Genomic DNA, 13,381 nt, shown 5'->3' with positions numbered 1-13,381 from the left:
AAGAACAAGCAAAAATAAGCATCCGAACCACATAATTGTTAATAAGACGCTCCTGATAACAATACGAAGCACGTAGCGCTCCCCGCATACGTTCGCCGGTAAATATTATTGTTGCACAAGCTGACGTGGTGAGTGACATCCCTAGCCTTTCGTGTATAAAAGAACCAGCCTAACTGATTTCAATGTTGCAGCACCGCTATGGGTGGCGGCGTGATGTCAAAATTACCATTACTCCCATTACTATCATTACTCTAAATTACCTTTACTACCATTACTCTAAAGCAATAAAGCATTGCATACCACCCTAAGCAGTTGTAGTGGTGGTTTTCAACAGCTTCGCTGGTCATCCACTTTCGCAGCGCCGGGATGGCGAGTGAATTTATTTAGAGCGCAGCTCTTAGGCGCCCGTTCCTGCGTTGATCGTCGACGTTGTCCCTCGGCGTAACCGAGCGAACGAGCACAACGAATAATGAAAGAGCGAACGCGGAGCGCAGCGGGCGATGAAAGACGTTGATAGCGAAGAGAGCGCGAGGAGGAAAGCGGGGGAGCAGGGTATGTCGAAAGTGTGAGAAGAAGTGAAGTGCCGTGCAAGAGACGGGCGACGACCGCTACGAGATGACGCCAGAGTAGCGCGCCGTCGTCACTTCACCGATGGCACGCGGCGAGCGCATCCAACGATACCATATATGGAAACAAAGCATTGCCTGAGCGGAGGTCTGTTTGCGGCGGCGGCTGTGAATCGCGCCAACGCGTCACCCACGCGCTGCCTCTCGCGATCTACCGATTAGCGAGGCAGTCGCGCCACACTTCGCTCCGTTTGCAACGTGCCGCACGAGACAAATTGTCCGCGCGAGCCAATATATCACGAAATGGAACGCGTGTAGAGTTGCGCTCAAATTTCGCATTAGGGGGTATCGTAACTGTGGGTGAATTTTTTTAATTGTGGCCCTGCGGTTCTGCTCATTTCTCCAAATTCTTGTGCACTATACAAAGGCGATCTTGAAGGCCTAATAAAACAGTTGGTAGCGGCGCATCACACTGTCTCCTTCATCTGTGTATGGGTCAACTTTTGCCCCTCTTCTAATAGCTAAAAGCATGCAGTACGCTTCCAATGGCACTACGCCACGCGAACTGTGACGCTAATATAGGTGAAAATGCTTATCGCAATAGGGCTGGTGGCGATGGCTGGCAATGCGGCGTGTGATGACCCATGAGGAGATGTTGTGGTACAGGAATAGGAAGCTGAGTGGCGCACGGGCGTTTTCACGTGGCACGGTTGGGCAAGTACTGCGGGGAAGCTGCTGCGGCGGGTGGCTACCGTTCCCGATCTCGCGCACCTCGCGTCATTTCTTGTTTACATGAGACCTAGCTGCCGGGAAGCGTACCATACCACTGCAATTTGGCGATGTATTGAACGTTGGTGCCGAAATATCATGTTTTCCAAGAACTTATCAACTGGCAAAAAAAGAGCGTAACTGTATTGGGTCATTTTTTTGTGTTCTCAATGGCGAACGTTAGCGACGGGAAATCGTATCAACTAGGTTCTACTGAGTCAGTTAACACTAAAGGAAGCAACGTTTTGTAGCAAATGAAGTTTATCAAGTAGTATTTTGTGACTAAACTCCACGCACTTCAGAAACTGTGTTAGGCTTTGTTTCCACCAGCCAGGAAACCAGAATCTGGAAAGCCTCAATATCTTCTGATGTAATGATTTGAAAATTGCTGCGGCAGTTCACTCGAACTTTTTTTAAAGTATGGAAACAAAGGCACGAGGACCAATAAGTAATTACTCGCTGAAGGCAGAAACACCCGTTTACTCATTTCTAAATTTTAAGCACATGGTCTCTGTTTTTATTTCGATGGCGTTTATTATGCCGTTCTTTCTTATTATTGACGTGATGCTCATATTGACAGAGTTCCATTCAGTCACAGCGAAAGCTGATAGAAGGACATTGTTCGTGTTTTCATCTTAAAAGTATATTGAGCTATTTCAGAGTGCAGCTCTTAGGTGCCCGTTCCTGCGTCGGCGTCGGCGTTGTCCCTCGGTGTAACCGAGCGAACGAGCACCGCGAAGAATGAAAGAGCGAACGCGGAGCGCAGCGGGAGACTGAAAGACGGCGATAGCGAAGAGAGCGCGAGGAGGAAATTGAAGGAGGGTGCAGCGGAACCATGATACGGAAAGCGGAGGAGGGTATGGCGAAAACATGAGAAGAAAAGCGTAGTGCTGCGCAAGACGGGCTCCGCGGCGATGACCGCTACGAGATGGCACCAGAGTAGCGTGCCGTCGTCAGTTCACCGATGGCATGCGGCGAGCGCGTCCATCGATGCCATATATGGAAACAAATCACTGCATGAACGGAGGTCTGTTTGCGGCTGTGAATCATGCCCACGCGTCACTCACGCGCAGCCTCTCGCGATCTCCCGATTAGCGAGGCAGTCGCGCCACACTTCGCTCCGTTTGCAATGTACGGCACGAGACAGGTTGTCCGCGCCAGCCAACATATCGCGAAATGAAAACACGAAATTTCGGTTAGGGAGTATCGTAATCGTTGGTGAATTTTTTGTTTTGACGTCGCTCGTGCTGGAGAGGGTTCTTGTGTGGTACAGATAAAAGTGGTACAGATAAAAGTAGAGTCATTTAATACTTTGAAGATATCAGTCTTTTAAAGCGAAGCTTTTTGTTTTTGCGAACTCCCATACGTCTTTCTTGGTGACTGTGGTTGCCACCTGCTGCTGCTGCTGCTCGTGCGTTCTCGCCGTTCACACTCGGCTGCGGGACGGTGGCGCCCTTTAGGAGCGATGGCTCGCGCTACGCCCGTAGCGGTGTAGTAGCGGTGGAAGGTAAAGGGGGGAAGCCGGCATGCGGGTCATTGGCCGCTGGTACAGAAGGCGAGGGGGGCGCGATGAGACGGGAGAGAGGGCACCGGAGGAGATGGCCTCACGTTGCGCATGCGTTGCGCCGCCTGGGAACCGCATAGACGGTTGCATCTGCGCCTCCAAGGGGACGTCGGGTAACCCAAACAAATTGTGCAGAAAGCCAGCTACCCTCTTTCAACCCCATTAACGCTGGCTGCGTTCAAAGGTGCATTGCATTGCAGGTCCTCGTTCGGGGCATCCTTGAACCAAATTAGAAGGCGCGTGCGAACACTGTCTCGTAAGCTTCGGTGTATGTAGATTCCAACAGGGCACGTTGGATCTGCTGCATTTTACAGCGAAGCGGTCGGTCTCTAGTTGGTTGGGATTTTTCCTGTCTGGGCTCACTGCCGCTGGATGCAAGCGGACACGCATCCAGCGGCCGTGGTCTGCGTGTGCGACCTTGGCTCACACAAAACTGTGGGCCGATCCCGGAGACAGTGCAAAGAAGCGGCAAGTGCACAGTATGCGGCTTCTCCAAGAGGCGTCATCAGGTCACATCATCACTTGACGAAGGCGTCACAGCGTGACGTCACCCTTGACTTGATGACGTCATCAGGCGATATCATGATGTGATTATGCCATTATCACGTAACGTAGCGTTTGACGAGATGATGTGATCACGCGACCTTTGGTGTGATGATGTAATCACGCGACGTTTGCGGTGATAACGGAATCACGTTTCGTTTCATGTCAAACGTGTCGTCGCCACTTGGTCACGTGGGTTTTGGTAACATCTGATGATACCGCCGGATTCTTCGCTTCATAGGCCATATAATTATTTCGCATTTATAAAGAATAACCCCCTCAGCGGTTGTGGCGGTTTCCCGCAGCTTTGCTGGACATCCACTTTCGTAGGAGCGGGATGGCGAGTCATGTTTATTTAAATAATTCTGATAATACCATGATTTGAGCCAACGTGGAGGAAATATTTCCTGCTATATAATAGAATTGTTCCCACCCATATTATGTCTTTACTTCTATTTTAACCAGAAAGGCAAGGAATTGACTTAGAATTTCTCGTTGCTGGTAAATTAAGAAGGCAGTGTTTTTCACTCTTGTCTTATCCTCCCCGCAACCCCAACCTCCGTAATTTTAGTGTTCCAGGATATCTGGCATTAAACGACGTGCGATCGACAACCGCCGCCTATATGACAGATTCTGACAGAAATATGACAGATTCACCCTATATGAAGCACGTTCGTCAGTGTCGAAAGCTTATCAAGGCTCGGCTGAACGCAGAACTTAGGGTCGAGCTCCAGGAGGCTCACCAGATCCTTAGGGATCACCCGAAAAGCGTATATTATCAGAATCGTATCAACGAGATTCCACTGTTGTTGGTTTTCCGGATCTCCTCGGTGAACTATGCGATGCACGTTATTCATATTTCATTGTAGTAGGAAGCATGTTGTGGGTGACGTACGATAAATGTTTAATTTGTGTAGGTTAATCACAGCCTTTGTATAAAATTGCTTATTCATGCGTTCATACAACCGCTCATCATCATCCTCATGCATCATCAGCTTATATTTATGTCCACTGCAGGACGAAGGCCTCTCCCTGCGATATCAAATTACCCCTGTCTTGTGATAGCTGATTCCAACTTTCGCCTAGGAAATTTCCTAACTTCATCACCCCACCTAGTTTTCTGCCGTCCTCGACTGCGCTTCCCTTCTCTTGGTATCCATTCTGTAACTCTAATGGTCCACCGGTTATCCATCCTACGCATTACGTGGCCTGCCCAGCTCCATTGTTTCCTCTTCATGTCAACTAGAATATCGGCTATCCCCGTTTTCTCTCTGATCTACACCGCTCTCTTCCTGTCTCTTAAAGTTAGGCCTAACATTTTTCGTTCCATCGCTCATTGTGCCGTCCTTAATTTGTTATCGAGCTTCCTTCTAACATCCAGGTTTCTGCCCCATATGTAAGCACCGGTAGAATGCAATAATTGTACACTTTTATTTTCTATGACAGTGGTAATTAAGCGCCCAGTGAGGATTTGGTTATGCCTGCCGTATGCACTCCAATCCAATTTTATTCGTCTGTAAATTTCTTTCTCATGACCATAGTCCCCTGTGAGTAATTGACCTAGATAAACGTACTCCTTTACAGACTCTAGAGGCTCACTGGCGATCCTGAATTCTTGTTCCTTTGCCAGGCTATTGAGCACTATCTTTGTCTCTTCCATATTAATCTTCAACCCCACTCTTACACTTTCTCGGTTAAGGTCCTTAACCATTTGTTGTATTTCGTGCCCATTGTTGCTGAATAGGCCAATGTCAACTGCAAACCCAAGGTTGCTGAGATATTCGCCATTGATCTTCACTCGTAAGCCTTCCCATGTCTAAGAGCTTGGATACTTCTTCTAACCATGCAGTGAATAGCATTGGAGAGATTGTGTCTCCTTGCCGGACCACTTTCTTGATAGGTAACTTTCTGCTTTTCTTGTGCAGAACCCAGGTAGCTGTGGAAACTGTAGATATTTCCCAACATATTCACGTATGCCTCCTGTACTCCTTCATTACGCAATGCCTCCATGACTGCTGGTATCTCTACAGAATCAAATGCATTTCCATAATCTATGAAAGCCATATAGAGAGGTTGATTGTACTTCGCAGATTTCTCGATTACCTGATTGATGACATGGACATGATCCATTGTAGAATATCCCTTTCTGAAGACAGCCCCTTCTGTTGGTTGATTGAAGTCAAGTGTTGCCCTGATCATATTGGAAATTATCTTGGTAAGTATACTATACTGAAAACAAGCTAATGGGTCTATAATTCTTCAATTCTTTAACGTATCCCTTCTAATGAATTAGTATAACGTTGGCGTTCTTCCAGCTCTCTGGTACACCTGAAGTCGTGAGGCATTGCCTATAAAGGGCCGCAAGCTTTTCAAGCATGATATCTCCTCAGTCTTTGGTTAAATCGACTGATATTCCATCTTCTCCAACAGCTTTTTCCCTGGTCATGTCTTGCAAGGCCTTTCTAACTTCATTGCTAGTTATAGAAGGAGCCTCTGTATCCTGCTCATCGCTACTTCGAATGAAACTAGCTTGGCTGCTCTGGGGACTGTACACGATACGTATAGAATTCTGGGCTGCGCTTTTGGGCAGCCCCGAACTCAACGACCAAACCCTGGCCGTCCAGAGTGCCCGCGATCGGGCCGTCAAGCTCGGCTTGCCGGTCCCTACGTGGGACTAGCCGGATGGCGCGGGGTGTCCCCTGCGTCTTCTCTGGACCTCAATAAAGTTTTTTCACTCACTCACTCACTGCACAGGTCAGTATAGAATTCTTCCGCTGCTTTTACTATGTCATCGAAATTGCAGATGATATTACCTTGCTTACCTTTCAGTGCATACATCTTGCCTTGTCCTATGCCAAGTTTTCTTCTCATATAATTACATGCTGCGTCCATATTTTACTGCTTCCTCAATCTTTTCTACGTGTAAGGAAGAAGTGCGCCGTGCAGACTTCCGCAGCCGGATCGCCAGCGCTATGCAAGTGGGGCTCGGGCTAGACGCTGTTCCTGGTGTGACTGGCTGTCACGGTGCGGCATAGTTTCGAGCCAGCGACGCGCCGATTAACCGGTGCCAAAACGTCGTGGACTCACGGGGCGACATAGTTTCGAATCATTGACGCGCCGATTAACGGGCGCCTGGGCCCGGGTCAAAAAGCACATGCCGTGCCCGTGGTTACGGCCCGGCCCGAGCCCGTAAAAAAACTGCCCTACCCGGCCCGACCCGGCCCATGGGCCGGGCCGGGCCCGGGCTTTCGGGTAAGCCCGAGCCCGTGCAGTGCTCTAGCATGTACTACCTCTTGTTCGCGAAGCACGCGTTGATGTTAGACCGTGTTGACATGTTTCGCCGGAGTATGCAGTGAGTTAAGGTTGGGGGGATGTGTGGATGCGCGACTCTCATGCATCCCCTGATGTTTTCTCCCGCGTGGCTCCCGTCTCCTGTAATCCGGCTTCGCCGCGTAGCTTTACGGCGGCGGAGGTCGGTGTGGTTGCGGCGCATTGCGAGAGATTGCGCGAGTGTTGCGCTGCTAATGCCACCTAACGGCGGGCCCGGTTACTACTACTACTACTAAGTGGTTCATTTGGAAAGGGAAGGGGTTGGCGCTATCTTCTGCAGCCCTTGAGGGAGCACTTCTCAGCGCCAACGGGGAGGGGAGAGTGGGAGAAAAGGAGGGTGTAAAGGAAGGTGTTGGTGTCGCCATGGCAGGGGCGAAGCAGACCGGCGGGCAGGAACGGGGTCACGCCATCCGTAGGGTAGGGCCTTGACAGCTCGCAGCTGGTTACTTGGGCGCAAAAGGTCGAAAGCGCTTCCTCTTCGAAGTGTGATGGGTGAGGGAGGTGAACGTTCCGCGCGTGCGCAGGTCCACGCTTCGCGAGACCGTCTCTCGAGGCTAGGAGCAGGGCACCGGTATGGACGAACACAGCTACCATTCGGACTTAAGTCACGCATGTTGGACTTTCGACGGTTTGTGTTCATGCATGAATCGTTCCCCATTATTGTCATCTGCCAGCCCCTATCAGCGCACATCAGACTGACTGTCCGGGTATGTGTGCATGTTCACGACACTGAGAATGCAGCAAGATTATCGTTCTCATACGACGTTATCTTACCTTATGTCCATCATCCCGTGCCGCCTGACCATGAAAACAAGTACGTGTGTCTAACAGTGAGGAAAGATAAGCTCACTTTCACAGTAGTTGGAACTATACATATCGCCCTCGAGTCAGCTGGACTGCGAGCGGTTACGGCGAGTCATGACAGTGACTGCGCAGCATTGGGTGATGATTGGAGGTAGTAATGCCCACCACTACCTCTGGGGAAGCTCTAATATGAACTCGAGGGGCAGGAGATTAGTGTTGTTTGCCTCCAACAAAAGCTCTGTTAAGTAACGGAAGCCCCACCTTTCTGCGTGGAACTGTCTACAGTAGCTGCCTGGACGTCACCTTTGTTTCACGCTACTTCGCCAGAAAGGTTAGGTGGTTTTTGGTTATTGAAACGCGCGGAAGAGACCACCTCCCCACTTATCTTAGGATAGAAGGGCAGACGGACTCCAAGTTACCAGGCGTCACCCAATGTATCGACTGGCCGATGCTCAAATCAATCACGGAAGACGACTGTCGTGATGGCTTATCCTCTAGACTAGAGGATACTACAAAGGCTGCCCTAGAGGCTGCCACGCATTTGCTTTCGAGAACATCTACAGGCACTGACTATGACATGGAACTGGAGAAGTTTCGTGCAATTCGTCACCATGCAGAGTGAAGATAAAGGCGTACAAAATACATACATGACTTGAGGTTGGCCAGACGAACTCGCAAGGAAATTCAGCATCTCATGGTCAAACTCGCATCGCAAAGATGGCTGTCGTTGTGCAAGTCTTTGGACCCTAGAAAACCTTTGTCTCACATATGGAGAACTGTTCGTGGTCTCCGTGGAACCCCTCAGCAGTACCAACTTTTCAAGCATTTGGCCCTTCACCAAAAATGCAGAGAGATTGACACCGCTAACAAGTTCTGCAGAAGGATTGCTGGCGAAACTAGTTCCACTGTAACATCGACGTCCAACCTCTCACTGGTCTCACGCGACCCCCGCATGGACAGTCTTTTCACTATGGGCGAATTTGAAGCTACACTTGAATTGTGCAAGCGTTCATCAGAGACAGGACCCAGCGGTATAACCTATCGTACCCTATGTAATCTTGACGAAGGGGCTCGGAAAGTGATCCTGCTCTAGTAAACAGCTTCTGGTAGAGAGGCACGGTTCCCCAGGTATGGAAGATCCGTCGCGTTATTCCACTGCTCAAGCCTGGCAAGTCGCTTGTAGACATTGCACCATACCGCCCGATTGTGCTTGTCAGCTGCATCGGAAAACTAATGGAGAGAATGCTTCTAGCCCGATTAGAATAGTACCTCGAACACTACGAGGTATATCCAGACGCAATGGCCGGTTTCAGGCGCGGCCGTTCTTCGATAGACAATGTTGTCGACTTGGTGACGTACGTAGAACACCAGATGTCCTGCTAACGATTATCTACTTCCCTGCTTCTGCATGTTAAAGTAGCATACGATAACGTAACACACGAAGCGATCTTCAGCCCCTTAGAGGCAGTAGGACTTGGCAACAAGATCTACTTCTGGATTAGTGGCTACCTACAAGCGAGATCCGTTTTCATATTTACCGACGATGCATGGCCCAACTTCCCAGCATTACAGCAACCGTGGGGTCCTTCGAGGCGGAGTACTGAGCCCGACGCTCTTCAATCTAACACTCGTTGGACTCGCCGAAATCCTTCGATGCACCGTTCGGCTCTCCATCTGTGCTGGTGAAATTTGTATTTGGACGTCGGGTGTGACGCCACTTCAGCTTCGCGTGTGGCTTCAGAAGGCAGGCACTTTAACATCATCCTATCTTCGGGAACAAGGACTTGAAATATCATGTGAAAAGTGTGCTGTGCGGGCATTTACCAGAAAACCAATGTCGCCATACGTCATATCCGTCGACGGACAGCAGATCTCGTACAGCACAAGTCGCAGATTTTTGGGTGTGGTTATTCACAGAAATCTTCCCTGGACCCCTCACGTGAAATACGTGAAAAAACGAATGACGGGAATTTGCCATATGTTTAGGTTCCTAGCAGGAAAGACCTGGGGAGTGTCAATACACTCTATGCTGCAACTGTACAGGGTCATATGTTTATTGGATTCCTGCGGTACAGCCTACCGGTCATCTCCAACACCTGCAGAACTAACCTGAATACAATCTAAGGTATCCAAGATCAAGCCCTCAGGATATGCTTTGATCTACCGCGGAACGTGTCAACGACAGAAGTCATTTCAATCGCTCAAGATTACACTATCAGAACGCATATTACCATTGAAACAATGTGTGTGCACATAAGACACTTCGCCCGGACCCCTACCAACCACCTTGTAAGTATCCCTGTAGAAAGGCCCCACATGACATTCAGTACAATTGTCTTTGCGCACCATTCCTCTCTTACGTCAAGCTACGCACCTGCTGCAAGACCTGTGATTCCCAATGGTGTATGAGCCATGCTGAAGCCGCCGCCAATCCCAGGACTTCATAAAAAGTTGGACTTACCGTCGTCTGCACTCAAGCAACTTAGTTTACTCCTCTTGTACGAGAAATACAGCGGACACACGTCTATACTGATGGCTGAACTACATTAACCTGTTCCGGTGGCGCTGTAGTTATACCAACAAGGGGAATAACCCAATCGTTCAAGGCTTCCCAAATCGCTACGTCTACAGATGCAGCGCTCGTGGTTCTCCGAGTTGCGCTTCATGTGATCGATTAGAGAGTCCTGGAAATAGGCAGTCTTCTGCGATTCAAGGCCGGCCTTACAATGTATACAGTCATTTCTCCTACATGGAACTCACGATCAAGTGACGTACGAAATCATGGAACTTATCCATCACTCATCACTTCAGAGAAAAAGGTCATGATATTTCTTTTCAATGGATACCAGGCCATTGCGGTATCATTGGAAATGATGACGCAGATAAGTCAGCTCGGCCGTCAAACCAAGAAGACCGCTGCATCCCCATTCCTCTCTCAAATACAGACGCTGCAAGAAAGCTTCTCATTCTAGCATTCTAGTCGTTAGCTGAGCGGAATACCGCGCATACAAAGTGCACAAGACTGCACAGACTAAACCCTTCGCTGCAACTCGGACCTCCGACCGGACTGCTCCAACACATAATCTGAAAAAAAAAAAAAAAAAAAAACGTGATGCGCGATTAGCATGCAGCGTGGTCGAAAATAATATATTTGCCAGACGATCTTCCAATCAACTAGCGCCAGAGTCATTCAAAAAATTATTAAACCACTCTGCTAGCGCTGAGCAGGATGTTGGTGCAGCTTGCGCAAGGTACCCTTGTCGTCGTCGCTATCGGCAGGTGTCTGCCGTCGCCTGCGACTGTTCCGTAGCATAATTATTAGCGTCGCGGAAGTTAAAAATAAGAGCAGTCATTGGGCGTGCAAATTTTTGCCGATTGTGCCCCAGAAGACAACAGAAGGGAGGATGAGAAAGAGAGAGGTATTTAAAGATAAGAAAGGTCGAGAACTCTACCTGAGGCACATTCCTCCATCCAGATACTCTGTGCTGGTGTAAGGGGTAGAGTGAACGAAGGAGGAACAAGAAGGGTGGTGATGAAGACAGAGGAAAGAGGCAAATCATATAACGGACAGGTCTACTCATAGAATGTATATAGTCCAGACCCGTACTTAAAGAAAATCAAGTGTGGTTGGTTGGCCCGAAAACTAGAGTCACGCTAATTAAGGATCTAATATAACGTCATCAGAAGTGGGAGGTAAGACACCAAGGCAACCAGTAGGTTGCCTCCGAGAATCTCCCTCGATCTCCCAAGAAACAAATGACCTAATACAGAAACAACAAAGCATGAACGTATCTAATTCATGAAATCAGATAGAATTAGCTGAACTGTCAAAACTGATCAACAAGAAGTAAGGGATATTCCAAATTATAACGTGGGAAAGATTAAGGAAGCAGTAAAAAATCGGCGCAGCATGACATCAGTGAGAAGAAAGCTTGGCATAGGACAAGGTGAGATGTATGCAGTGAAAGATAAGCAGGGTAATGTAATCAGCAATTTCGATGATATAGTAAAAGCAGCAGAATAATTCTGTATTGACCTGTACAGTACCCAGAGCAACCACGCTACCTTCATTGGAAGTAGTGATGAACAGGATGCAAATGTTCCTTATATAACTAGCGATCAACTTAGAAGGGCCTTACAAGACATGTCCCGCGGGGGAAAAGCGGCAGGAGAAGATGGAATAACAGTCGATTTAGTCAAAGATGGAGGAGATATCATGCTTAAAAAGTTCGCGGCCCTTTATACGCAATGCCTCACGACTTCACCACTGCACCCGTCGCCCGGCTGCCCGTGGTGCGAGCACGAACGGGCCGATATGGCCCATATGCTTTTGGAATGCCAACGCCATGAGGAAGAAGGACCAAGAGGAAGGGGGAAGACAACAGCAGGACCCTCTGAAGCGGGGCACCTCGCTGAGAGATGCCAAACCACCCTCCTCAGCGAGGAACCCGAGGACTAGGAGTGAGCCGTCCAGCGGGCCAGGGCCATTGCCGAGGATCTCGGAAGATTTTTCTCCGGCGATGGACCCCTGGCAGCCTAGCCCCGGGCACCAACAGCCATACCGTTGGACAAATAAAGTTTATTCCTATCCTACCCTCACGACTTCAAAGTGTACCAGAGAGCTGGAAGAATGCTAACATCATACTAATATATAAGAAGTGAGACCTTAAAGAATTGAATAGGCCCATTAGCTTGCTTTCAGTATTGCATATTCACCAAGATAATTTTCAATAGAATCAGGGCAACACTTCAATGAACCAAGAGAACAGGCTGGCTTCAGGAAAGGATATTCTACAATGGATCACATCCATGTCATCAATCAGATAATTGAGAAATCTGCGGAGTGCAATCAACCTCTCTATATAGATTTCATAGATTATGAAAGGGCATTTGATTCAGTAGAGATACCAGCAGTCATAGAGGCATTGCGTAAACAAGGAGTACAAGAGACATACGTGAACATGTTGGGAAATATCTACAGAGATTCCAAAGTTACCTTGGTTCTCCACAAGAAAAGTTGAAGAGAGAGAGAAGGGAGGAAGGAAAGGCAGGGAGGTTAAGCAGACTTTGTCCAGTTTGCTACAAGAAAAGTTGAAAGTTACACCTATCAAGAAAGGGGTCAGGAAAGGAGAGACGATATCTCTAGTGCTATTCACTACATGCTTAGAATTATTCAAGCTATTAGACTGGGAAGACTTAGGAGCTAGTGAAGATCAACGGCGAATATCTCAGCAACCTTCAGTTTAAGGTTAACATTGGACTATTCAGCAACAATGGGACGAAATACAACAAATGATTAAGTACCTTAACGGAGAAAGTGCATGAGTGGGGTTGAATATTATAATGGAAAAGACAAAGGTAACTGTTTACCAGCCTGGCAAGGAAGCAAGAATTCAGGACCGCCAATCAGCCTCTAGAGTGTGTACAGGAGTACGTTTATCGAGGTTCACAGGGGACCCTGATCATGAGAAAGAAATTTACAGAAGAATAAAATTGGGTTGGAGTGCATACGACGGTAGGCATTGCCAAATCCAGACTGGGAGCTTACCACTGTCATTGAGAAAAAAAGTGTACAATCATTGGATTCTACCGTTGCTTACATATGGGGCAGAAACCTGGATGTTAGAAGGAAGCTCGAGAACAAGTTAAGAACCGTGCTAAGAGCGATGGAACGAAAAATGTTAGGCCTAACGTTAAGAGACAGGAAGAGAGCGGTGCGGATCAGAGAGCAAACGGGCATAGCCCATATTCTAGTTGACGCTAAGATAAAAAAATGGAGCTGGGTAGGTAACGTTATGCATAGGGT

Source organism: Dermacentor silvarum, chromosome 2 (genome assembly GCF_013339745.2).
Source record: "Dermacentor silvarum isolate Dsil-2018 chromosome 2, BIME_Dsil_1.4, whole genome shotgun sequence".
Classification (NCBI taxonomy): domain Eukaryota; kingdom Metazoa; phylum Arthropoda; class Arachnida; order Ixodida; family Ixodidae; genus Dermacentor; species Dermacentor silvarum.
Note: the sequence above shows the minus strand (reverse complement) of the source record.